Below are 25311 nucleotides of genomic sequence, written 5' to 3' on the forward strand. Positions count from 1 at the left end.
AGGTCGCGCAGAGTGCCTCATTATTCCAGGATAATTCTGAAGCAAGGGTACGGAACTGTACGGCATACTCGCCAACGGAAGAATTACCCTGGACCAGGTTCAACAGGGCAGTCTCAGCAGAAGAGGCTCGGGCAGGTTCCTCAAAGACACTTCGAATTTCCGAGAAGAAGGAGTGTACAGAGGCAGTGACGGGGTCATTGCGGTCCCAGAGCGGTGTGGCCCAAGCCAGGGCTTTTCCAGACAGCAGGCTGACTACGAAAGCCACCTTAGACCTTTCAGTGGGGAACTGGTCCGACATCATCTCCAAGTGTAATGAACATTGGGAAAGAAAGCCACGGCAAAACTTAGAGTCCCCATCAAATTTATCCGGCAAGGATAGTCGTATTCCAGAAGCGGCCACTCGCTGCGGAGGAGGTACAGGAGCTGGCGGAGGAGATGATTGCTGGAGCTGTGGTAGTAACTGTTGTAGCATAACAGTCAGTTGAGACAGCTGTTGGCCTTGTTGCGCAATCTGTTGTGACTGCTGGGCGACCACCGTGGTGAGGTCAGCGACAACTGGCAGAGGAACTTCAGCGGGATCCATGGCCGGATCTACTGTCACGATGCCGGCTGGCAGGTAGTGGATCCTCTGTGCCAGAGAGGGATTGGCGTGGACCGTGCTAGAGGATCGGTTCTAAGTCACTACTGGTTTTCACCAGAGCCCGCCGCAAAGCGGGATGGTCTTGCTGCGGCGGTAGTGACCAGGTCGTATCCCCTAGCAACGGCTCAACCTCTCTGGCTGCTGAAGATAGGCGCGGTACAAGGGAGTAGACAGAAGCAAGGTCGGACGTAGCAGAAGGTCGGGGCAGGCAGCAAGGATCGTAGTCAGGGGCAACGGCAGAAGGTCTGGAATCACAGGCAAGGAACACACAAGGAACGCTTTCACTGGCACTAGGGCAACAAGATCCGGCGAGGGAGTGAAGGGGAAGTGAGGTGATATAGGGAAGTGCACAGGTGTAAACACTAATTGGAACCACTGCACCAATCAGCGGTGCAGTGGCCCTTTAAATCGCAAAGACCCGGCGCGCGCGCGCCCTAGGGAGCGGGGCCGCGCGCGCCGGGACAGAACTGACGGGGAGCGAGTAAGGTACGGGAGCCGGGGTGCGCATCGCGAGCGGGCGCTACCCGCATCGCGAATCGCATCCCGGCCGGAGGTGGGAACGCAGCGCCCCGGGTCCGTGGAACCGACCGGGGCGCTGCAGTGAGGGAAGTGTAGCGAGCGCTCCGGGGAGGAGCGGGGACCCGGAGCGCTCGGCGTAACACACGTCTTACTCTTCCAGACAACAGGCTGAGGCTGCTCTGGAACAACTGCCCGGACGACGCTCCCGATCGTGCCCCAGGTCTCCGATGGACGCCCGTCCTTCCAGGATGCATTGTGCCCGTGATGATGACCGCAGTTTGCCACTTGCAGCGGATGGCATGAAACGTTGCAGATCATCCAGACGCCATCCTTCCTCTAATGATCGTTCTCCCTCCCTAGATTTACTCTGCCTTCAGTTGTATGGTATTTGATCTGTGTAACTCCTTCTGCTGGCTCTTGGGGTGTATCCTGCTAGTATGGACGGTTTTTGGGACAGATCGAGGTACTCTGAACCCTAGTTCATGTTCTACAGTACTCTCCGTCCTGTTGTGCCTTGTATCCTGGATGATGCCCTTGAGGGACTGGCCCATTGACATGATCAGGACTGTCCTGTTGTTGGCCCGAATTATTTGTATTGTGTTGCCCATTGCCCTTGCAGTCCTCTGTTACTAATCCTTGTCCACCGGTTATATCCTTGGGTATTCCCGGATCATTCCAATCCCCTGCCTCACCAATGTTTCAGCTCTCCGGCCTTCTCCCCCGGACCCGGGGAGCCTCCTGCACTAAAGACTGTTCAAGCTGCTTGCTGATTATGCCTTATTTGTGCTATTGTTGTAATTATTTCTGAGGGGTACTGTTTTAGAGGGATACTCCCCCCCTCCCCCTTCCTTCCTCCTACCCTGCCCCTGCCTTGTCCTTACCGCTTCCCTATAAAAAAGAGAGAATACAGTGCTCCATAGTGTATTAAAAGAAAGACCTGTAGGGTAATAATATATGTGCAAATGGCGGCTCACCTGGATAAGTTGTGTAGCCACATACACAACAATGGTGAGCACATGGAAATTGTGTCCGCAGCCAGCCAGCTGAATAAGGATATAATGGAGAAGGCTTCAGTGTAGGTGCAGGCTTCAGATGGCGCAGGACACAGGATATCGACAGGTGAGTTAAAAGTGGAGGTAGTTTAATCTCCCAACATGCAAAGCGTTTCACTGCTACAACAGCTTCATCAGGCATCCAATGAAGCTGCTGTAGCAGTGAAACTGCCTGATGAAGCTGCTGTAGCAGTGAAACGCATTGCATGTTGGGAGAATAAACTACCTTCACTTTTAACTCACCTGTCGATATCCTGTGTCCTGCGCCATCTGAAGCCTGCACCTGCACTGAAGCCTTCCTTACCGCCTCCCTGTCTGTCTTCCCTCCTCTATTTTCCTTCCCTCCTGTGTTGTTCCATTCTTCCCTGGTTCCGTTCCCTCTACTACCTGTCCCGTTAGTCAGGCTGGGGTGCCCAACTGGGCTCTTTGTTATTTATTCCTTGCAGGGGAGTGGGGAGTTTCATACAGTATGCCCGAAAAAAGTGAAGTCTCTCTCCCTCACGGTCGTGGCCCCTGTACCATTCTGGGTCATAATGTACCATTTGGGTTATTTATTCTCTTTTTTTTTTTATTTATTTTTTTTCATTTATTTTCAGAGATTCGATTTTTTCACCTTTTATTTTCTTACTCAGGGGCTGCTATTGTTCTCTTGCTAGCCTCCTTAGTTGGCAGTATTGTTCTATTGTACCCAGGGTTTTTTCCAGCTTTAGTGGGGGGGGGGGGGGGGTTCTACCAGTTTAGCCACTTGACCCATAGGGGATTGTCAACTCATGGTTACTTTATTGTCATGGATTGTTAAGGGTCTTCGCTCCCCACAGGAAACTTCTGTGTTATCTGATCGCCACTGTCCTGATATCATTCTTCTCCAGGAAACACACATGGATGAATCGGACTTTCAGTAAATGCAGAAGTTATGAATGGGGCATGTGTATGGTTCCCCAGGAGTTGACGGCAAGTCCGGTGCACATACACTCATACATAAATCCTTCATTTTCCGTCTCCTCTCCCATGATCATGACATGGAGGGTCGCATGTCACATTTAGTATTAGATCACAATGGTGCCTCCTATAGTATTTATAATTTATTTATAATTTATTACCTCTCTGGCAGATATTGTGCAGGGTGATCCATTGACACTGAAGTTACTGGGTGGGGACATGAACCCTGTTCTTGACCCACTGATTGATCACAAGCGCTCCACTTTCACTCCAACTCCTATAGGTTCTCTGGATTGTGTGATTCCCTTGACTACTACTAGGCTTCAGGACACTTAGCGCCTTCTCCACCAGGAGAACTCTCATTTCTCCCACGTACATCACTCTTGGTCCCGTATCACTTACTTTTTTTGTTAGCACACTGATTGGTAGACGCATTCACATAGTTGACATAAAAGACATGGTGATTTCTGATCACTCCTCCGTTCTGCTTGAGCTTCTTCCATCGTCCCCTAAGGGCACGACATTCTTTGGAGGTTTTTCCCATGTATTTGGGACGAATCCTTTTTGGATCTCCTCAGGGGGTGGTGGCTGGAATATTTTTATGATAACTCGGCCCATGTCACCACAACAGCTCTTTAATGGGAAACAGCCAAAGTTGTTCTACGGGGTAAGCTAGTTTCTCATTGTGCTTCTCTTAAAAAGAAACCATTGTGGGTTATAAATCTTTGAGCGCGGCCTTGTTTGCCGCGTATTCAGAGTTTGTGGATTCTTCTTCCCTGGAGAACAAAGCCAAGTGACAGGAGGCGAGGGCGAGTTTTGAATTATGGTTGGATAAGAAGGAACGTATATATCGATCCGTCTATGAGACGGATCTTTTCAAGAAAGGAAATAAGGCGGGTAAATTATTGGCGAGGTTGGCGAGGGGCTCAAGACCCCAGGCACATGTTTTAGCCCTGAAGGCTAGGTCAGGTGCTGTACATGGGGATCCCCATATGGTCAATGATCTGCTAGGTAAATTCTACGCTTCTCTTTATTCTCCCTCCATGGTTGATGTGGGGGAAGGGAAGCGTTTTGTTAGATACTTTGACCCTACCCCCCCCCCCCCCCATCTGAGGAACAATGGTCCATCCTGAACGCGGATATTAGCGAGGAGGAGGTGAGGGTGGCGATCAAAGGTCTCAAGAACGGTAAGGCACCGGGACCTGATGGTTACTCGGGCGATTTTTTACAAGCCATTGGTAGATCATATTGCTCCTACTTTCACCAGCTATTTTAATACCATCCTTCCAGCTAGCGGACATTAACATCCTTCCAAAACCAGGGAAAAACCTGATTTATCCGGGTTCCTATCGACCCATTTCCTTGATTAACCTAAAAATCCATATGATGGCTTATTTTTTGCACCACGAATTCTACTTTGTAATGACGTCAGTCATTTTGCCCAAAAATCGGTGAAACGGAAAAAAAAAATCATTGTGCGACAAAATTGAAAAAAAAACGCTGTTTTGTAAATTTTGGGGGCTTCCGTTTCTACGTAGTACATTTTTCCGTAAAAATGACACCTGATATTTATTCTGTAGGTCCATACGATTAAAATGATACCCTACTTATATAGGTTTGATTTTGTCGGACTTCTGGAAAAAATCATAACTACATGCAGGAAAATTAATACGTTTAAAATTGTCATCTTCTGACCCCTATAACTTTTAAATTTTTCCGTGTATGGGGCGGTATGAGGGCTCATCTTTTGCGCCGTGATCTGAAGTTTTTAATGGTACCATTTTTGCATTGATAGGACTTATTTATCGCTTTTTATTCATTTTTAAATTATATAAAAAGTGACCAAAAATGCACTATTTTGGACTTTGGAATTTTTTTGCGCGCACGCCATTGACCGAGCGGTTTAATTAATTATATATTTTTATAATTCGGACATTTCCGCATGCGGTGATACCATATATGTTTATTTTTATTTTTCAAACTTTTAATAGGGGAGGAGTTAAATGATCTTTATTCACTTTTTTTTTCACTTTTTTTTTGCAGTGTTATAGGTCCCATAGGGACCTATAACACTGCACACACTGATCTTCATCATTGATCACTGGTTTCTCATAAGAAACCAGTGATCAACGATTCTGCCGCATGACTGCTCATGCCTGGATCTCAGGCACTGACCAGTCATTCGGCGATCGGACAGCGAGGAGGCAGGAAGGGGCCCTCCCGCTGTCCTGTCAGCTGTTCGGGATGCCGTGATTAGCCGCGGCTATCCCGAACAGCCTGACTGAGCTAGCCGGGAACTTTCACTTTTAGCCCTGAGCGCGCGGCTAAAGGGTTAATAGCGCGCGGCGCCGCGATCGGTGCTGCGCGCTATTAGAGGCGGGTCCCGGCTTCACTATGACGCCGGGCCCGCCGTGATATGACGCGGGGTTACTGTGTAACCCCGCGTTATATCAGAAGAGCAGGACCAAGGACGTACCGGTACGTCCTTGGTCCTTAAGGGGTTAAAGGGGTACTTTGGTGGAAAACTTTTTTTTTTTTAAATCAACTGGTGCCAGAAAGCTAAACAGATTTGTAAATGACTTTTATTAAAACATCTTTACCCTTCCAGTACTTTTTAGCAGCTGTATGCTACAGAGAAAATTCTTTTCTTTTTGAATTTCTTTTTTGTCTTGTCCACAGTGCTCTCTACTGACACCTATGTCCGTGTCAGGAACTGTCCAGAGCAGATTTTCTCCTGCTCTGGACAGTTCCTGATACGGGCATCAGAATCATCAGAGCACTGTGGACAAAACAAAAAAGAAATTCAAAAAGAAAAGAATTTCTTCTGTAGCATACCGTTGCTAAAAAGTACTGGAAGGGTAAAGATTTTTTAATAGAAGTCGTTTACAAATTTGTTTAACTTTCTGGCACCAGTTGATTTAAAAAAAAATGTTTAATTAGGATGTCAAACTTTTGTCCAAGATCCTAGCGGATCGGTTGTCGGAGTTTCTCCCCTCCCTCATTGGTGATCAGCAAGTGGGTTTTGTAATAAATAGATCTGCTGTGACAAACATTAGAAAAGTGTTGGTGGTGTTAGATAGTTATCTGCACCAGCCCCAGCCGCATACCCACCCAGCACTACTGACCTTAGATGCCGAAAAGGCTTTTGATAATGTGCATTGGGATTTTCTGGGCCTGGTGTTAGAGAAGTTTGCAATTAGCGGCAGGGTTTTCATTTTTCTTGGCTGGTTTGTACAAGAATCTCACAGCCAGGGTCTCGACACCGGGGATCTTGTCGACACCCTTCCTCCTACACAAGGGCACTAGACAGGGGTGCTCACCCTCTTCCCTCTTGTTTGATCTGGCCATTGAACCCTTGGCGCATTATTTACAATCCTCGGATGCGTACTCGGAGGTGAGAGTGGGTTCCTCGGAAGTGAAGATGTCACTGTTTGCAGATGGGACATCCCACGCATTTTAGATTTTCTCTCTTAATTTGGGAGTCTATCGGGTTATAAAATTAACATGTCCAAGAGTGAACTCCTTCCTTTGGGTTTGTCATCTCTGCGCTGGCTCATGGTAGTGGGGAACCTGGGGTTGTCTGTGGTGTCCTCTCATATTCAGTATCTGGGTATCAAAATAGGTAAGACGCCTGATTCCCTGTATTCCCTTAATTATCCGCCTCTCTTTTCTAAAATCTTCTCTGAATTGCGTGGGTGGGAGACCCTGCCACTGAATTTTATTGGCCGATGAAGATGGTCAGTTTCCCTAGACTCTTGTATCTTCCCCAGAATCTCCCTGTCCTGCTCAAGCACACCGATGTTAAGCGTCTCATGTCAGCAGTTACCCGCCTTATTTGGCAAGGTAAGTTGTGCTAACATAGTTCAGGTTGTGCAAGGCTGAGGATAGCCTTAATTTGCCCAATGTAAGGGGTTATAACCTGGTGTGCTTGATTAGGCATGTGATGGACTGGCTTCATGGTTCCTCCTTATATTCTAATGTGTCACTGGACTGCAATCTGGCAGCCCCATGGGATTTGGTGTTGGTCTTACTTCATACGGCGTTCTCAAAGATACCTCCTGGGGTTAAACGATCAGTCCTCCGGAGAGATTCTATTGTTTCTTGGAAGGAGGTCCGTAAGGTTTTTGGCCTCCCCTTTCTCCTTTCCAAGAGGATGCCCCTGCTGCATCATTCCGAGTTCCCGCGATGGGATTCCTCTTGTTGGTTATCCCTTTGGAAAGAGAAAGGTGTCTCGGTGGTGGGGGACCTTATGAATAAAGAGGATTGTAGGTGGCACACGCCCACTGAACTTCTAGCTAAGTTTGCTGTCCCTAGTTCTCATATGTTATATGCCAATCAGGTGTACGCATTTTGTACTAGCAGGCTCCGTGATCTCACGCGGGAATCCCTCACTCACATTTTAGATACTGTAATCGGTACGGGACCCAGACATTCTTCGATCTCAAACTTGTATTCGGCTTGTTGTAACAGGTTCCTGAAAGTTGATCCAAATAAACTATTCTGTACGTGGGAGAGATGGACCGGCAATGAGGACCTGAGCGAGATCATTCTCTTTGGGAGGATGGCTGTGCACAAGTGTGTCGTTAATGAACGTTGGAGAGACATGTACTTTAAAATGGCTCACGCTGCACTGTATGGCTTTAATATTCTCCCCTCTCCTGATTTTCCGGATAGAATAACACACTTTCCTAAGTGTCTCACCCCACTGACCAATTTGTATCACGGTGTGTGGACTTGCACTCATTCCAAGTCCTATTGGGAACTAGTGGCGGGTTATATTTATGACCATTGGTGGGTGAGAGTCCCTATGACCCAGAGGGGCATGCTTTTCCACCAACTTCGCCCCTGAGGCCCCCCCAGATTGTCCATGTGGCGTTGAGGCGTTGCGCTGCCTCTTCGGCAGATGGCTCTCTGACGTAACATCAGACTTGCCTATGGTGATAGCTCAAATGAAGGTCTTCCTGGGGGTGGATAGGATCGATGCTGAAAGGCATAAACTTACGGGTACTAATCAGTTCTTCCGCAAGTGGAAACCCTTTATAGTGACTCACATTAGTATGCGGGAGATTGCTGACATTATGCTCCCCTTTGGCTACACGGAGTGGTACAGTATAGAGGCTCTCAATGGCTCTCTGGGCTTACTGGAATTACCTTGACTCGATTTAGCCCTTTCCTTATTGGGTGGTGCTGTTCAATTCTTCACTCTCCCAATCACCCCAGGGTTTGGGTTACTTGCCCTACCCTGTGTGCATATTCTGTACCCCCGAGTTTACTGTGCTGTATTCACTATTTACCATGTATTTCTGATTTGACTTCTTGAGATATATATGCTTGTAATGTTTTTTTGTTATTGGGTTGTTCTCAGTAGTATTTCGAAAACTCTTACAAAAATATTTGGCAAAAAAGGTAAAGTTAATTTTTTTGCCACATTAAAGGGGTTATCCAGGAAAAAACGTTTTTTATATATCAACTGGCTCCAGAAAGTTAAACAGATTTGTAAATTACTTCTATTAAAAAATCTTAATCCTTTCAGTACTTATGAGCTTCTGAAGTTTAGTTGTTCTTTTCTGTCTAAGTGCTCTCTGATGAAACCTGTCTCGGGAACTGTCCAGAGTTGAAGCAAATTCCCAAAGCAACCCTCTTCTACTCTGTGCAGTTCCCAAGACAAGCAGAGATGTCAGCAGAGAGCACTGTTGCCAGACAAAAAAGAAGAACTCAACTTCAGCAGCTGATAATTATTCCAAGGATTAAGATTTTTTTTTTATATAAGTAATTTACAAATCAGTTTAACTTTCTGGAGCCAGTTGATAAAAATTTTTTTCCTGGAATACCCCTTTAATTGTCAGCTCATGTGTGCAGCTTAAAGCATGCAGAATGGCTGACATATTTCCTTTCAGTAATGAAAGAAAATATTCTGTATCCTGTTTTCTTTTACATCATGTGAATGGCTGGGTGTGTTTGCATCACTTTCCAAAAAGAAAGAGATGGCACCAGGATATATTATGGGAATAAGAAGGCAGTGTGAAAGTCTGAGCAATGTTCTGCTGGGAAACTTTACATCTTCACATTCACATGTATATTACTTTGACATGTACCATCTACCTCAACATTTTGTTTTAGACCAATTCCACCCATTTATGGCAGTGGTGTTCCTAGTGCTGGATCTATTGTCTGTTTTGGGCTCAAACTGGACATATGAATTCTGTGCAAAATCGTGCTAAAACTGCAGTGAGGAGGCCCTTTTCTAGAACTGTAACAAGGCTTGCAGGACCTCTGGTGATTTTACAGTCATCAGTCAAAGGTCATGCAGTGTAGAAGCAGAGGGGAGTAGAAGAGCCAGAAAATACAAGCATGAAAGGAAGGTGATAAAGGGAGGGGGGACAGGGTGGGGGACTATGGGGACAGGTGGACCAGTCTGCGGCAAAGCAGGAACCATAAGGGTGAGGAAGACCTGTGTGTGGGGATAGGAAACCATGGTGGCCAGGGAGACCAGTCTGTGAGGGAAAGGGAAATGGGGGTGGGCAGTCAGACCAATCTGTGAGGGAGGGGAATCATGGGGGCCAGGGAGACCAGACTGTGAGGGAATCATGGGGGCCAACTCAACTTTAGTGGTTTATTGAAAGAGCTTTATTGTCCGTTCAGTCATTACAAGTCATACAATAAATTACAATCACACAAAGCATGACAGTACAATACACAGCAAAGGTTCCCTAAGCTATACATCGCACATCATGCTACTCTAACACTCCGCTCAATCCTGTAATAGAAAAGCACAAGAGATCGAATAACAAAACAATACAATCTGTGATCGGGGTAGGGGCGTGGGCTGTGGGGCGGGGGCGGATCACAGAGCCAAACTGCTGGGCTGTATCTTCAAGGAGACATGGGAGAAGGAGAGGGGTCTTCACTCCTCTTCTTCCTCATCGACGGCCGGGCTGTCCAAGATGAAATGGTCTCTAAGCAGGCTCTTGATGAACCTGCGGCAGTCCCGGACGGACATGTTCTCCCTGTTGATCACGAGGTGGTTCCTGGCAAGCCACACTGCGTCCTTAAAACAGTTCATAAGGCGCCAGGCCTCCTGGATGGCCTCCACGTCGTGGGTCCCAGGGAACAGACCGTAAAGCACCGAATGGTACGATAGGCAGTTCCTGGGTACAGAGTCTCTGAGTTCATGTTCCAGGGCATCCAACAGACCCTGTGCAAAGGGGCACTGGCAAAACACGTGCAATTATGTTTCCTCCACATAGGGGCACCGGGTTGTGCACAGGTTGCAGGCATGCATGAACGACCTGAGAGAGAGTCCTCCCTTGACGGCCATTCACGACAAGTCCTTGTGTCCATTGGTAAGCCGCTTTGAGGCCACATTAGTCCAAACTGTCTCTGCAGTGGCTGCGGGGAGTCCCGGAACCAGCTCAGTCAAGTCCTTAGTTCAGATGAGCTTGTAGATTGTCTTCGGCTTCCATAGGTCAGGTTTAAGTCCTTCCAGCTGGTGCTCCCTCACAAACCGGACAACATCCCCATAGAACCAGGGAGCGCCCCAGTTGTAAGGAATGGAGCTGTCCCACCTGTCCCAGCCCAGCTGTCTCCAGAGGGGCATGAGAAACAAACGAGACAAGGACCTGCCCGCTGAGCCAGTCTTTTCAACAAGAGTCAGCTGCACGTTGACACATGCAAAGGAGGCCCTCAGCAGAGTGGTGATATCGGGTATTCCCTTCCCACCCTTGCGGGGCTCCTTGTACATCACAGTCCTCTTGACTCTGTCCATTTTGCCCCAGATGAAGGGAAACACTGTCCGGGTGATGGCCTTGCAAACGGTGGTATGGGGAGGCCAGGCCTGTGCGGTATACTGGAGCACAGGCAAAACTTCACTCCGCAGGACAAGTGCCTTGCCTTCAATAGAGAGCTTTCTGGAGCTCCACAGTCCGATCTTAGAGTTCATCTTTCCTAGTCGGTCTTGCCAAGACTTAAGGGCCGCTCCTTCCTTCCCGAACCAGACTCCAAGAATTTGAATGAAGTCCGGCTTAACAGTAAAGGGGAAGGGGGCGGAAGAAGCCAGGTGCCATTCCCCGAATAGCATGGCTTCCGACTTCCCGCAGTTGTCTTTTGCCCCCGAAGCTCTGCCGAAGTCCTCGCAGGTCTGGACGAGTGCAGTCACCGAACGCTGGTCAGCGCAGAAGACCGTCACATCGTCCATGTAGAGCGAGCATTTGACCTCTTAGCAATCTGGTCCTGGTGCGGTGATCCCTCTGATCTCTCCATTCTGCCGGATAGTCTCAGCGAAGAGCTCTATAAAATAAACAAAAAGAAGAGGTGGAAGAGGGCAGCCTTGTCTAACCCCTGAAAAGATGGAAAAGGGGTTAGTCTTCCAGCCGTTCGCCAACACCGGGCTGTAAATATCAAAATACATGACGTGAACAAAAGAGCAAAACATCTTTCCCAGACCCAGCCTGCGCAAAGCCCTGCCCATGAATGCGTGGGAGACACGGTCAAACGCCTTCTCCTGATCCAAACTGACCAGGGCGGAGAGGCCACGACGGTCCTGGATGTAATAGACCCTGTCTCTCACAAGGACAAGGCTGTCAGCAATCCTGCAACCGGGAATGCCGCAGGTCTGGTCCGAATGGACGATCTGCCCGATGACAGATTTCAGCCTGTTGGCAAGCACCTTGGCGAGGATCTTGTAGTCCATGTTCAAAAGAGAGATGGGACGCCAGTTTTTCAGGTCACATCTCTCCCCCTTCTGCTTATACAAGATCGTGATCATCCCTTCCCTCAACGACGGAGGCATTCTGCCCCCCACCACCATCTCCTCGTACACCTCCAACAGGTCTAGACAGATCAGGTCACCCAGCGCTACATAGAGCTCGGTCGGGAGACCGTCACTGCCCGGGGTCCTGCCGGGCTTAAAGGATTAAGCGGCAGAGAGCAGCTCCCCCACCGTCAAGGGATCGTCCATAGCCGCCGCACCTGCGGGATCAACAACATTAGTGATACCTGACAGGAACCTCTCAGCGGCTTCGGGGTCGGGTGACTTGGGGGCGTAGAGGTTGCTGTAGAAGTCGGAGATGACCCCCACCACCTCCTCCTTGCCCCTCCTCATGGGCGTGTGGCCAGCATGGAGCTTCCTAAAAAAGAAAGAGTTACACTTCTCACCCTTCTCCAGGTTCTCCACCTTGGAACGAAAGACGATTCGCTTGGATTCCTCCTCAAAGTGCCTTTTCAAGCTCTTTTTGGTCTCCTCCAGCTCCTCCCTGACGTCCCAGCAACACTGGAGCAGGTCCTGCAGGGACCGCAGCTTGCGCTGCAGTTTCCTGAAGTCCCACTTCTTCGCACACACCTGTTGTCTGCCTTTTGCCTGAAAGAAACAACGGAACTCAACTTTAACATATTCCCACCAATCGCTGATGCAGTTAAACAGACATTTGTCATCACGCCATACAAGGTACGCATCCCTAAGTTCCTCCATGACCTCCCTCTGCTCCAACAGGGCACAATTCAACTTCCAGGAGCCTGGGCCAGGTGGGAATCCATGGCCCAGAGTCCCCCGAAATCGAATGGCCCTGTGGTCAGAGAAGAAGCAGGGGACCATAGAGTACGACACCTTTCTGACTGCTCTCGAAGTGAAGATGAAGTCTATCCGAGAACGGAGCGAGCCATCGGGGCAGCTCCACGTATAGTTTACGGAGCCGTTCCCGATGGACCCAACAACGTCCTGCAAGGATGCCTCTGTCACCATCTCAATCAGGTTGGCAGATGTGCCAGAACTGCGCCCGTCCACCTCAATGGGGCAGTTGAAGTCACGACCCAACACTACTGCCCTAGTGGTGGCGAGCTACGCCCGCAGGGCCTGGAGGACCTCCAGTCGGACATTCTTCTCAAGGGAGGCATACACGTTGATGAGCTGCACGGGCTCACCCGCCCAGGAACAGTCTGCGACGAGAAGTCTGCCACAGACGAGCTCTCGGACGGAATCAAGTGCAAAGTTACCTCCCCTGATCAGGATGGCCACCCTCGCAGACCTACTGTCACCCCCACCAGACCAGTAGGAAGGGCCGTGAGACCACCGCCTGGCCAGATGGTTGTAAGACCTAGAAGCAGACAAAGAACATTCCTGCAGCATGCAAACATCACACCTCTGAGAAACTAAGAATGTAAGGACAGTCTGAAATCTAAACCTAGCTCTAATACTCCTCACATTAATGCAGAAGATGTTGAGATCAGCCATGGGAATAAAAAAGAGAGGTTAGTTCAGATACTAGTTAAAACTCTGGTCGGACGGGTCCCCTTCTCTGGCGCCTGTCAGCTTCTGTGGCTTCTCATAGCGCCCGTCCAAGAACTCGTCGTAGACCGGGTTGGCCGGTGCATCTAGGATTTCTTTGAGCTCTGGGTCCTGCAGCTGTTCCTCCATAGACTGAGCTTGGACTTGCTTCGGTGCTCTCACTGCCACAGATGCCCATGTTCTCTCACTCTGGGGGCAGTCCTTGTAGCTGTGAGCTGCCAATCCGTAGAGGTTGCAGGTCTTGCTCTTGGGGCAATCCTTGGTCGTGTGACCTGTCACACGGCAAAACCTGCAGGCATCCTCCTTACAGTCCTTGCCTTCGTGGCCCATCTTGCCACATCTCCTGCAGGTCTGCGGCATATCCGGGTAGAAGATAAGTCCTGTGGAGTTGCCCAGGGAGAATGTCAATGGCAGGTGCTGTAGTCCATCTGGAGAAGCAAGGTTCTTGTTCAGTCTGACGACCACAGACCACTTGCAGGTCCAGTATCCTAGGGAGTTCAGGATGTGGGTGGGCTCCCTCACCACGGTGCAGAAGCGCTTCAGGAAGGTCGAGATGTCCGTGCCTGGGGTGTGTGGGTTCCGCATTGAGACCGTCACCCGCCTCTCCTCTCTTTGAATAGGGCAGTTGCCCACAAAGCGAGAGAAAGGGGATACGCGACTCGCCGCTTTCACTGCCTCCCAGTATCTTCTACAGGTCCCAATGGTGGCAAAGGTGATATAGAAGATTCCGGACATGAACGTTGCTATTCCAAGGGTATCAGCCGTGGAGAAGCCTTGATCCGCCAGCATCTTCTTGCAGAACACGTCGTGGGACATGTCCGGCACCCTTCCGTCCACAGGTTTCAGCTTCAAGGCAACAGTCTGCCTCATCCAGGGCTCCAGGGTTGGAGCTTCAAGGTTGGGGATTCTGCCACCCTTCAGCCTTGCTGTGGTGGAGGTTTAAGCTTGCTGTGGTTGGGGCTGGACCTCCAGGCCTTGCCCTGCAGCCTCCTGGGTGGACTTGCTGGTTAAGGCCATGGCTTCTTCCAGAAGGCTCTTTTCCGCTTCCTTGCTTGTGGAGAGGCTTCGCAACTTTAGTGGTGCTATACTCATGGCAGGGGGTGGGGTGGGTGTTGTTGGGGGACAAGTTTTGTAAATAGCTCAAGGTTTTTGGTATACTTAATCAACTACAGTGGTCCCTCAACATATGATATTAATTGGTTCCAGGAGAACCATCATATGTTGAAACCATCATATGTCGAGTACATATGTCTATGTAAAAATGGTAATTGGTTCTGGGGCCTCAGAACCATTGTATGTTGAATACATATCTCTATGGGAAACTGTTAATTGGTTCTGGGATGACCATTGTATGTGGAGTGTATGGGGAGAGTTTAACAAACCAGGGTGCCTCCAGCTGTTGCACAACTACAACTCCCAGCATGCATGTACAGCCATTGACTGTCTGGGCATGCTGAGAGTTATAGTTTTGCAACAGCTGGAGGCACACTGATAGGGAAACATTGATGTATGGGGTGTATAGTGTGTATATGTATTGTATGTGATGTGTGACATCGCATACAGTACTGTACAGTTCTTTAAATACCTTCAGGGGGGACAGAAAGTCCTCCATTATGATCCTGCCGACTACAGCTCCATAGGAAAGGAAGGGGAGGGCAGGCAGCTCATTGGATGCCTGCAGCAAGATGCTACAGGCTATTGGCTATGGCTGCACTGGGGGGGTGGGGCTTACACGAGCTCACAGTGGAAGCCTGCGTGAGTTAGCAGGACAGCATGTGAGTAACAGGAGGCAGAACGGGGCACACGGGCACATTGAACAACTATCTGTCAGTTGCTGAAGTTGTCAGCGCTGTCACATAGCTGTTTGTATGATGGCCCCGACACACAGCAGCATCATATGTCGAGGCTGCCTTCAACATACGATGGGCTCTGAGAGGCCATCATATGTTGAAATGATCATATGGGCCATCATAAGTCGGGGGGTCACTGTACTGGGTATTCCCTAAGGGCAACCACCCCCTTCAACAGGATATAATATGCCCTGGTATTTGTTCAAAGAAGGTAGAAGGTGCTCCGTGTGTAGGATCTAAGGATAGCAGGGTGGGGGAGGGGAACCAACAGCCACTTACCAAAACAGGTTGTTTGAGCTCACATACAACAATGGAGAGTGCATAGAGATATAAAAATATAGTCCGCAGCCTTCCTGGAGAACATATAATCAAGAGAGTGACTGGAAATGCAGGAATAACTTCAGCGCTGGACGAGCATGTCAAATGGGGCATGTCAAATGGGAGAATCCCTAAGGTTATATACCCGAAGGGAGTAACCTGTTAAAGAACTGATTTTCAGTTTAACATAGCAGCATCAATGAAAGACAAAAAAAATATATAATAAAAACATCACATACATAAAAGTATACATCTACTGTTAAAAAAAACACACAAAAGTAATAGCAACATAATACTATAATGCCATCCAACCATGATGGCATACCACATCTGAGGTGTACAGGACACTGCACACACAGCATAATGTGCGGCTTCAGTCGGACGTCTCTGTTTACAACCTATATGATCGCTTGCCTGCATGCTGGGACGTCTGACTGAAGTCGCGCGCTATGCTATGCGTGCTGTGTCCTGTACACCTCAGATGTGGTATGCGATCATGGTTGGATGGCATTATAGTATCATGTTGCTATTACTTTTGTGTGTTTTTTAACAATAGATGTATACTTCTATGTATGTGATGTTTTTATTATATATATTTTTGTCTTTCATTGATGCTGCTAAGTTAAACTGAAAATCAGTTCTTTAAAGGGTTAATCCCTTCGGGTATATAACGTGAGGGATTCTCCTATTTGATATGTCTGATGAAGCTGCTCATGCGCAGCAAAACGCATTGCATCTCTGCTGAATAAGCAGACCTGTTTTCGTTCTTCCAGTGCCAAAGTTTTTCCTGCATTTCCAGTCACTCTCCTGGCATTTGTTCAGGAATTTAAGGCCTATGTACCATAAGGGAAGTATTTGGTAGTTAGGTATAGTTTGTAAACTAAAGCTATGAAATCTTAATGTTAAGGGACGGAGCTTGGACGCCGAGGAGGAGGCAGCATGGAGTAAGAGCTCCGGCTCATCTAGGGGTATTAAAGCGGCAAAAAACTACTTTAAGCACTGGGAAAGTCATCAAAACCACCCTGAGAGACTGGGGAACAGAGAGGCCTCCTATTAGAGCAGCGAATCATTGGCGAAATCGCTGGGAGAGCTGTGGAGGACATCGCACGTACACGAGCCGGCAAGTGAAACATTCACTTCTCTCCTTGCTCCCTGCTCCGCTCCTTCAGTGCACACATATACGCTTACCTCTCCTGCTCCTCACTGTGTCGGGGTGCCAGTAGTATCCTTCTCCTTCTGTTCTGTCCTGCCGTGTGCAGTCCTCCGAGTGCCGGCGGGGCTACTCTCTGCTCTTGGTGTCTTGTGCGCCGGGCTGCGGTGGCGCGAATACAGCGGAGGGATCCAGGTAGAGAAGTGCTGGCGGCCATCTTGGGCATCCTCGTTCTGCTGCCACAGCGCGTGTGAGATGCGGCATTCTCCTGCTCCTGAGGTGATTAATCAAAGTCTCAGATAAGTACTACACAGGTGGGATCTGCTATTATACCCATTCTAAAAAGGGGTCCTCTGCTGTGACTGGATACAGTTGCTGAGCTGTCGCACAGAGACTCATCTACAGTGGGGACAGCAACGTACTCTCCACTCTTACCTGCTTTATATTTATGGACTCATATGAGGATTAAGTGTGTTGTGATTAATATAAGTCGCCCATCTAAGCAATAATTATTGAAGCACAGCTCAGACACCTTTGAAACTGCACCTCCTTGCTACAACTCATATACCCCACCACTTTCAACATTGTCTGCTGTGGATATACAGTCTCCTTATTACGCAATAACCCTACAGACTTATTGATTACTGGAGGCCCTATTTACCTATCAGCTTACATATTCATGATGTGATCCTTTCTTTTCATCAAAGAGCTGTTACCATAATTGTAGCCTAATACAGGCGAACTTATTGTAACCCATATATACTGAGCCTGCTGGTGGTTAATTATAGTGGACTTGTGGCTTGATACATAACAGCTGTTCCAGCAGATTCATACGTTTATTGCCTTATATACATGTGGTGTCTACATTCGTTTAACAACTAATATCTATATTTTTTCTGAACGTTTGTGGTATGACAAGGCACGGGTCCAGCCTTCCGAATCTAAAGTTAAATCTGAATCCCCTGAAAGATAACAAATATACACCTAAACTGAACCCTAATACACCATTTAAAGATAATTCCAGTACAAACATGTCTTCTGATAAAAAGAAAAAAGATAGAAATCAATCTACAATTACTAAAAGGAACAAATTTGCTGCATTAGAGGACATCCAAGACCAAGATGAAACAAATTTGTCTGCTGCCAATCCTAGAAACGCTATTCCATCTCCTTCAAAAAGCCCTGCTAAACAAAGAGCAAGATGGGAGGATGACACTACCAAAACATCTTCCCTTCAACCTCAAGAAGTTGATTTTGAGGAGACTATGAACACTCTACATACAACTGAAGAAGCTGCCTCTGAATCCTTCATCAAAGAAACCATGCTAATGCTTCACAAAGCATTCAAAAGAGAATTTGCTACTGCCTCTGCTGAAACAAATAAGAGAATAGAGGTGATTGAAGAAAAAATTCAGCACATAGAGACAAAGGTGGGGGAATTTGCAGAAGCCCACAACGACCTTGTAGATGAGCACACCTCCACAAAAAATGAGATGGAAAAGCTGCGTATGAAAGTAGCAGATATTGAAGATAGAAATAGACGCAAAAATGTTAAGTTCAGAGGAATAAGCGAAGATTACACTTCTGATATGCTGGAACAATATGTTAAGGACTTTATGAAAGCTCTGGTTCCTGAAAGTTCGGCCCACGATTTAATAATTGACAGACTCCATAGACTTCCAAAACCGAGAGGCCTTCCTGATGCGATTCCCAGAGACGTCATTGCTAGGATCCATTTCTTTCATACAAAAGAAAAACTAATGAAAAATATGAGGAGAAAGAAATCTGACATCCCAATGCTTTATAGATATACAAGTTTTTGCAGACCTGTCACAATACACCCTGCAAGCGAGGAAACAATTACAGGACATAACATCTACTCTCAGGAACAACTCCATAACTTATAGATGGGGTTTTCCAACTAAGCTTATCATCAACTATGACAACAAGACGTTCCTGGTGGACTCAACAGAGGATGGAGAGGAGCTATTGAAGAAGTGGGGCCTGTCTGTACGCTCCTCCTCAAAGCCGACGAATGTAGATCTAACCTGAACTCTCTAATGCCCCTAGTCTAACACCTTTCAAATCCCGGTGTTATTCCTTAGAATTACCCCATTGATACTCTATGTAACAGACTAATGATTTCCTTTTATGTATTTTTGTCTTTCATTCCTATGACATGTCAGACTTCCCCCAGTCTGTGCAGAATTCATCACTCTGCACTTTTCATTTTTACTCTATGGTTGTGTTCTCATTTTATGTTAACTATTTGTTTTCTTTATCTGGTCTGGGAGCACAATGTGGTGACACTTTGCCGTGACATCTATTTTTACATTAGGTGGAATTCGGACCCTGCCTTTATTTCTTTGCTTAGACGTGGTAAGTGCAACATTATTCTCACTTGATACACACATGGGATGAGTATAAAAATTTGCTCGCACAATGTGCGGGGCTTAAATATCCCCCATAAGCGGTCCTTTATGTGATCAGATTTAAAGAAAGCTTCCATAGATGTCGCATGTATCCAAGAGACTCATTTGAAAAAAGATAACCACCCAGATATCTCGCACAAAAACTATCCACACATCTATTTATCTAGTGCACCTTCTAAGAAGGCTGGTGTACTGATAGCGATTAAAGACTCTGTGACCTTTATTGAACATAACATAGTTATTGATACAGGTGTAAGGTATCTAATATTAATTTGTACCATTAATAATGTTCTATTTCCAATAGTTAATGCTTATGTACCGAATTCCAGACAAATTCATTTCCTCAACTCCTTGCTTAAAAAGACTCTTAAAAGGCAAACTCATATTATGTGGAGACCTGAATGCAATTAACATTGCTTCTCTAGACTCCACTTAGATTTCCAAATCTCCACCAGTTCAATTGAATAATTGGCTAGCTGACAATGAGTTACTAGATGTGTGGAGGTGTATGCATGACAACGAAAGAGATTTTACCTATTACTCAACTCCTCACAATGTTTACATTTACATTGATAGACTACTTCATTACAAACATATGGGGGGACATTTACTAATCTAGCGTATGTGGAAGTCTCCTGTCTATTGTGCTCCTAATTTATCAAAGGTCTCACAGCCCTTGATAAATTCTGTGCTCAGACTTCAGGGTCTACAGCTTTAACTGCATTTAGACCTGCTCCAACATGGTCTGACATTTCAGCGTATTTTGGGCAGATGCGACTTGTCGCACAAAAGTCGCACTTGATAAATTCAGCGCCAATGCATTTTCCAATGCATTTCCGTCTAAAATAGACTTGCATGCATCATGTTCTAAAAATCCTCCACAGCAAAAGTCGCAGAAAAGTCGCACATATTTAGACTGCGACTTTCTGTGCGACAAATTTAGACACGAAAAACCAGTCTAAATCCTTTGATAAATCTCCCCCATGGTCTATCAAAGACGTCATTAAATGTGATATTGGATCATTAACGTGGTCAGATCATGCACCTCTATACATGCACATTGAAATACCAAATTTCCCCTCTAATGTATACCAATGGAAAGCCAATTCATTTATTTTAAACAACCCCAACACTGTAGAAATTTTGAGAGGCAAATTGACTGAATTTTTTGCAATCAATGAAAGCTCTCTGATCCAGCGACCTTGTGGTATTCCCACAAGGCATTTACTATAGGTATCTTATTGAAACGCACTGCTAGAGCAAAAAAATTGTATAACAAAGATATCTCACTGACATTAGAAAACATTAGATTACTGGAGGTGGAACACAAGTTAGACAACTCAGACTCGACACCCTCCTCTCCCTCAGATCCCAGCGTTTAAAATTAGCTAAAGTACTCCAAGAAAAATTTGATAGACACACCAAACACTCGAGAACAAACTACTATCAAAATATTAGCAAGCCAACTAGCTTAATGGCGAAATTAGCTAAACATAGACTATCAAAAAATAGACTCCCATTTCTAAACCCCCCTGATGGCTCCTCTAAAATATATCATCCGCAAAAAATAGCTGATAAAATTAGAGAATACTATAGCAACCTCTATAATCTAAATAACGACCATACTATACCCCAACCAGATGTAACACAGATACGCAACTATTTAAATTCCTGCAACTTAAAAAGGATTTCCTCAGAGGATGCCAGCTTAATTTCTCAACCGTTTACTATAGATGAAATTCGCAAAACCATAAACTCCCTTAAAAATAATAAATCCCCGGGTCCTGACGGTTTCAATGCTGAATACTATAAACTCATGTCCCGAGTCCTCTTGCCCCATTTGGCATCCACATTCAACGGTGTCCTTCAGGGTAAACATTTTCCTTCTGAAATGGTAAAAGCCACAATAGTTACCCTGCCTAAGGCAGGGAAAGTTCCTGATTGGCCCACTCATTTGAGGCCCATATCATTGTTGAATGTGGAAATCAATTTATATGCGAAGATTCTAGCAAATAGGCTTTCTCAGAACCTCCCGGAAGTCATCAACAAAGATCAGGTGGGCTTTGTGAAGGGGCGTCTGGCTGAGGATGGCATAAGAAGAGTGATAGATTTAATATTGGTTGCAGGTGGGAGTCGGGCGCCTTCTCAGCTCCTCTGGCTTTTTGCCAGGGAGACTCTTCGCAGATTTAATCTTCCCAAAACTTTCATTCATGCTGTGTGGTCTCTATATGGTGACCCTTCAGCTTCAGTATATATTAATGGAATAATGTCAGCTCCCTTTAAAATCACTAACGGAACAAGACAGGGGTGTCCACTATCCCCTCTGATTTTCATTATGGTAATGGAAACATTGGCATCAAAAATCAGAGCTGATCCCTGTATTGAGGGCATCTTGGTGGGGGATGTCCAACATAAAATGAGTCTATACGCGGACAATGTTTTGCTTTTACTATCAAACCCCTTGAAATCATTGACTGCGGTTAGATCCCATATTCAGGTTTTTGGTGACCTTACTTATTATAAAATAAATGAGTCGAAATCCAATATTTTAAACATAAACCTTTCCGACCAAGCAGTCGCACAAATCTCCTCCTCATTTCCATATAAATGGGCTCCGAACCATATCCCGTATTTAGGCGTTAACATCACTAGCTCCCACACCACTTTAATAGAGGCTAATGTCCCCACTTTTGCCCATTCTTTACAATTAGATCTAAATAACACTTCCCAAAAAAATTGGAGTTGGCTTGGCCATAGAGTATTGTTCAAAATGCTATACCTACCAAAAATCTTACATTTGTTTAGAACCATTCCACTAAACATCCCCAATAAATTGATCACGAAACTGCAATCAATGACCTCAAGGTTCATCTGGGGTGGACATCGCCCAAGAGTGGCCGCAAATATCCTCCGAAAATCATCAACTAACGGTGGTTCAGGTATCCCCAATTTAATGGCATATAGATCGGCTACTGTTATCAAACAATCCCTGAGATGGATTGAAGAGGCCTCCGCTAGGCCCATATGGGTAGATATAGAATCTTTATATTCTGATATTACTGACTGGAGAGACCTTTGGCTTAATCCAGATAGGGTGGGTTCCTGGGTCAGACCCATATTACCAGCTTCAAAGCACTCTTTACATGTTTGGTATGGTGCATTAAAGGTGAAAGACAAAAATCTAATATATGTCAAACAAAAGATTCCCTTCAAATCTTTATGCTATTACATTAAAAATGTTTCTCTAGAAGAGTTGACTGGTCGGGGTGTGACATGCATAGGAGATGTTCTTGATGGTCCCTCTATTAGACCTTTTAAGCAATTACAGGACTGTTTCAACCTGCCTGAATCTGAAAGTAATACTCACGACAAACTCACCTTACATTTAAAAAAAAAACAGTAACTCCACATGTAAACTCCCACAATGCCTTTCAGATATAATCCCTTGGTAATAAGCCGTGTCTGGGCTTGTTGTATCCATTCTTTAACAACGACACATACCCAACAAAAACTAAATATATGCTGAAATGGGAGGAGGAAATAGGTAGGATGTTCCCTATCTCAATGTGGTTGAAAGCCCTTTCTGTAGGTAGACATTTTTCTAGATGCTCCAATCATGGCGAACAATTGGAGAAATTATATTATCGGTGGTACTTCACCCCGAAAAGATTGGCTACTATATATTCTGACCAGGATCCTGTATGTTGGAGAGGTTGCGGGATGATTGGATCCTTGTCTCATATATTCTGGAAATGCCCAAAATTGAACAAAGGATGACCTGTTATCTCTTTTACAAACCCTCTCCCAACAATCCATATTATCCCTAATGAACTGGCCCTTCTCATGCTGGGTATAGATGGGTTTCCTGATACAATCCAATTCCCGATATGTCATATTCTGCACAATTTCAGATTGCTAATTGCTAGAAAGTGGATATCCCCACCATTGCTGAGATTATACACATGATAAATTATAACTTACTCTTTGAGGAGGTGATCGCTAGACAAGAACATAAATTGAATACTTTTAAAAAACATTGGGAATTATGGACTCGCCAATTTGATAATCCATAGGCTTTCTCTTATCGTTGAGCTTCTATTTTTATGAACATATAAGTCTTGTAATGGGTCCCTTCTTGTGGCAATATTTGACCACAATTGTTTATATTCGGAGTGCGGCGGGGTCCGAAGAAGTCCACGGCATTAGACTGAGATGGGTAAGATTCCTTTTCATTTCATCTAATATTATCACATTTTGTCTCCACATTAATATTTCATTTAAGAGCAATAGGTTGATATGAGTGCTCCAAAGATGATTTGCTCCCTTTAGTTTTAGTTTTATATAGTTGGTCTCTCCTGAGCTATTATATTTAATCCATGTTTGAGTATTAACTGTCAATTGCTTTATATTCAGATGTACATTTCACTCACATTTATGTACTGATGTATTTGCATGTTATTGCTTTTTGAAAATGGTTAATAAAAAACACATTGAAAAGAAATCTTAATGTTAAGTAGTGACTTGAAGGCTACAGGCCTATTTTATTTTGCCTCAAGTAACCTGTGTGGATGATGACTTGAGCCGTGTCAGGAAGCGGAGTGTAAGGGGCCGCTGGTTTTCACCAGAGCCTGCCACAAAGCGGAATGGTCTTGCTGCAGCATGCGTTACCCAGGTCACTACCCCTGGCTCAACTCGTCCACACAGGTTGCTGGGATGAAGCATGGTACAGAAGGATAAGACAAGACGTGGTCAGGATAGTTGAAGGTCAGAGTAGGAAGCACAGTAGCAGCGTCTGGTCACGGAACAAGGATCAGGTAGACGGATAACCAGGAACACAGGAAACACAGTAGCTTTCTCTCAGGCACAAAGGCAACAAAGATCCGGCAAAGGGCAGGGGGTGGTGCACACACTTATAGGTGAACACATTTATAGGGAAGGAACAGGTGAAGACACTAATTAAATGACAGAGCTCCGGCGCACGCACCATAGGAGGCTGGGACACGAATACGGAAGACCAAGGAGGTGAGTGATGGGCTGGAATTCGCATACAGGCGCATCCCGCGATGCGAATCCCAGCCCCGGCAGCAGCGGAGACATGAGGGGAAAGCTCTCAAGGCCAGCGTGTCTGGCCAGAGCGCTGGCGTTACACTCGTTTTAGTAGTAGCAACAGCTTTTTTGTCTGCCAAGCAAAGTTGATGGCATGGATTATTTCACAAATTCCAAAAATTATCCCTTTTTGGGCATAGCAAAAGCATTTTGGTCTGCCAAGCCAAGAAGATGGCATGAATTTATCCAAGCATTCCAGCATTTTTCCGTTTTGGGAGTAGCAATAGCTTTGGTGTCCCAAAATAGAAAAGAATTAGTGTCACGATGCCGGCTGGCAGGAGGTGGATCCTCTGTGCCAGAGAGGGATTGGCGTGGACCGTGCTAGTGGACCGGTTCTAAGTTACTACTGGTGTTCACCAGAGCCCGCCGCAAAGCGGGATGGTCTTGCTGCGGCGGTAGTAACCAGGTCGTATCCACTAGCAACGGCTCAACCTCTCTGACTGCTGAAGATAGGCGCGGTACAAGGGAGTAGACAAAAGCAAGGTCGGACGTAGCAGAAGGTCGGGGCAGGCAGCAAGGATCGTAGTCAGGGGCAACGGCAGGAGGTCTGGAACACAGGCTAGGAACACACAAGGGAACGCTTTCACTAGGCACAAGGGCAACAAGATCCGGCGAGGGAGTGCAGGGGAAGTGAGGTATACATAGGGAGTGCACAGGTGAAGACACTAATTGGAACCACTGCGCCAATCAGTGGCGCAGTGGCCCTTTAAATCGCAGAGACCCGGCGCGCGCGCGCCCTAGGGAGCGGGTACGGAAGCCGGGGTGCGCATCGCGAGCGGGCGCCACCCGCATCGCGAATCGCATCCCGGCTGGAGGCGGTATCGCAGCGCACCCGGTCAGTGGATCTGACCGGGGCGCTGCCGTAGCGAGGATGTTGCGAGCGCTCCGGGGAGGAGCGGGGACCCGGAGCGCTCGGCGTAACAGTACCCCCCCCCTTGGGTCTCTCCCTCTTCTTAGAGCCTGAGAACCTGAGGACCAGACTTTTATCTAGGATATTGTCCTCAGGTTCCCAGGATCTCTCTTCAG

The sequence above is a fragment of the Hyla sarda genome, chromosome 8 (genome assembly GCF_029499605.1).
Source record: "Hyla sarda isolate aHylSar1 chromosome 8, aHylSar1.hap1, whole genome shotgun sequence".
NCBI classification, from domain to species: Eukaryota; Metazoa; Chordata; class Amphibia; order Anura; family Hylidae; genus Hyla; species Hyla sarda.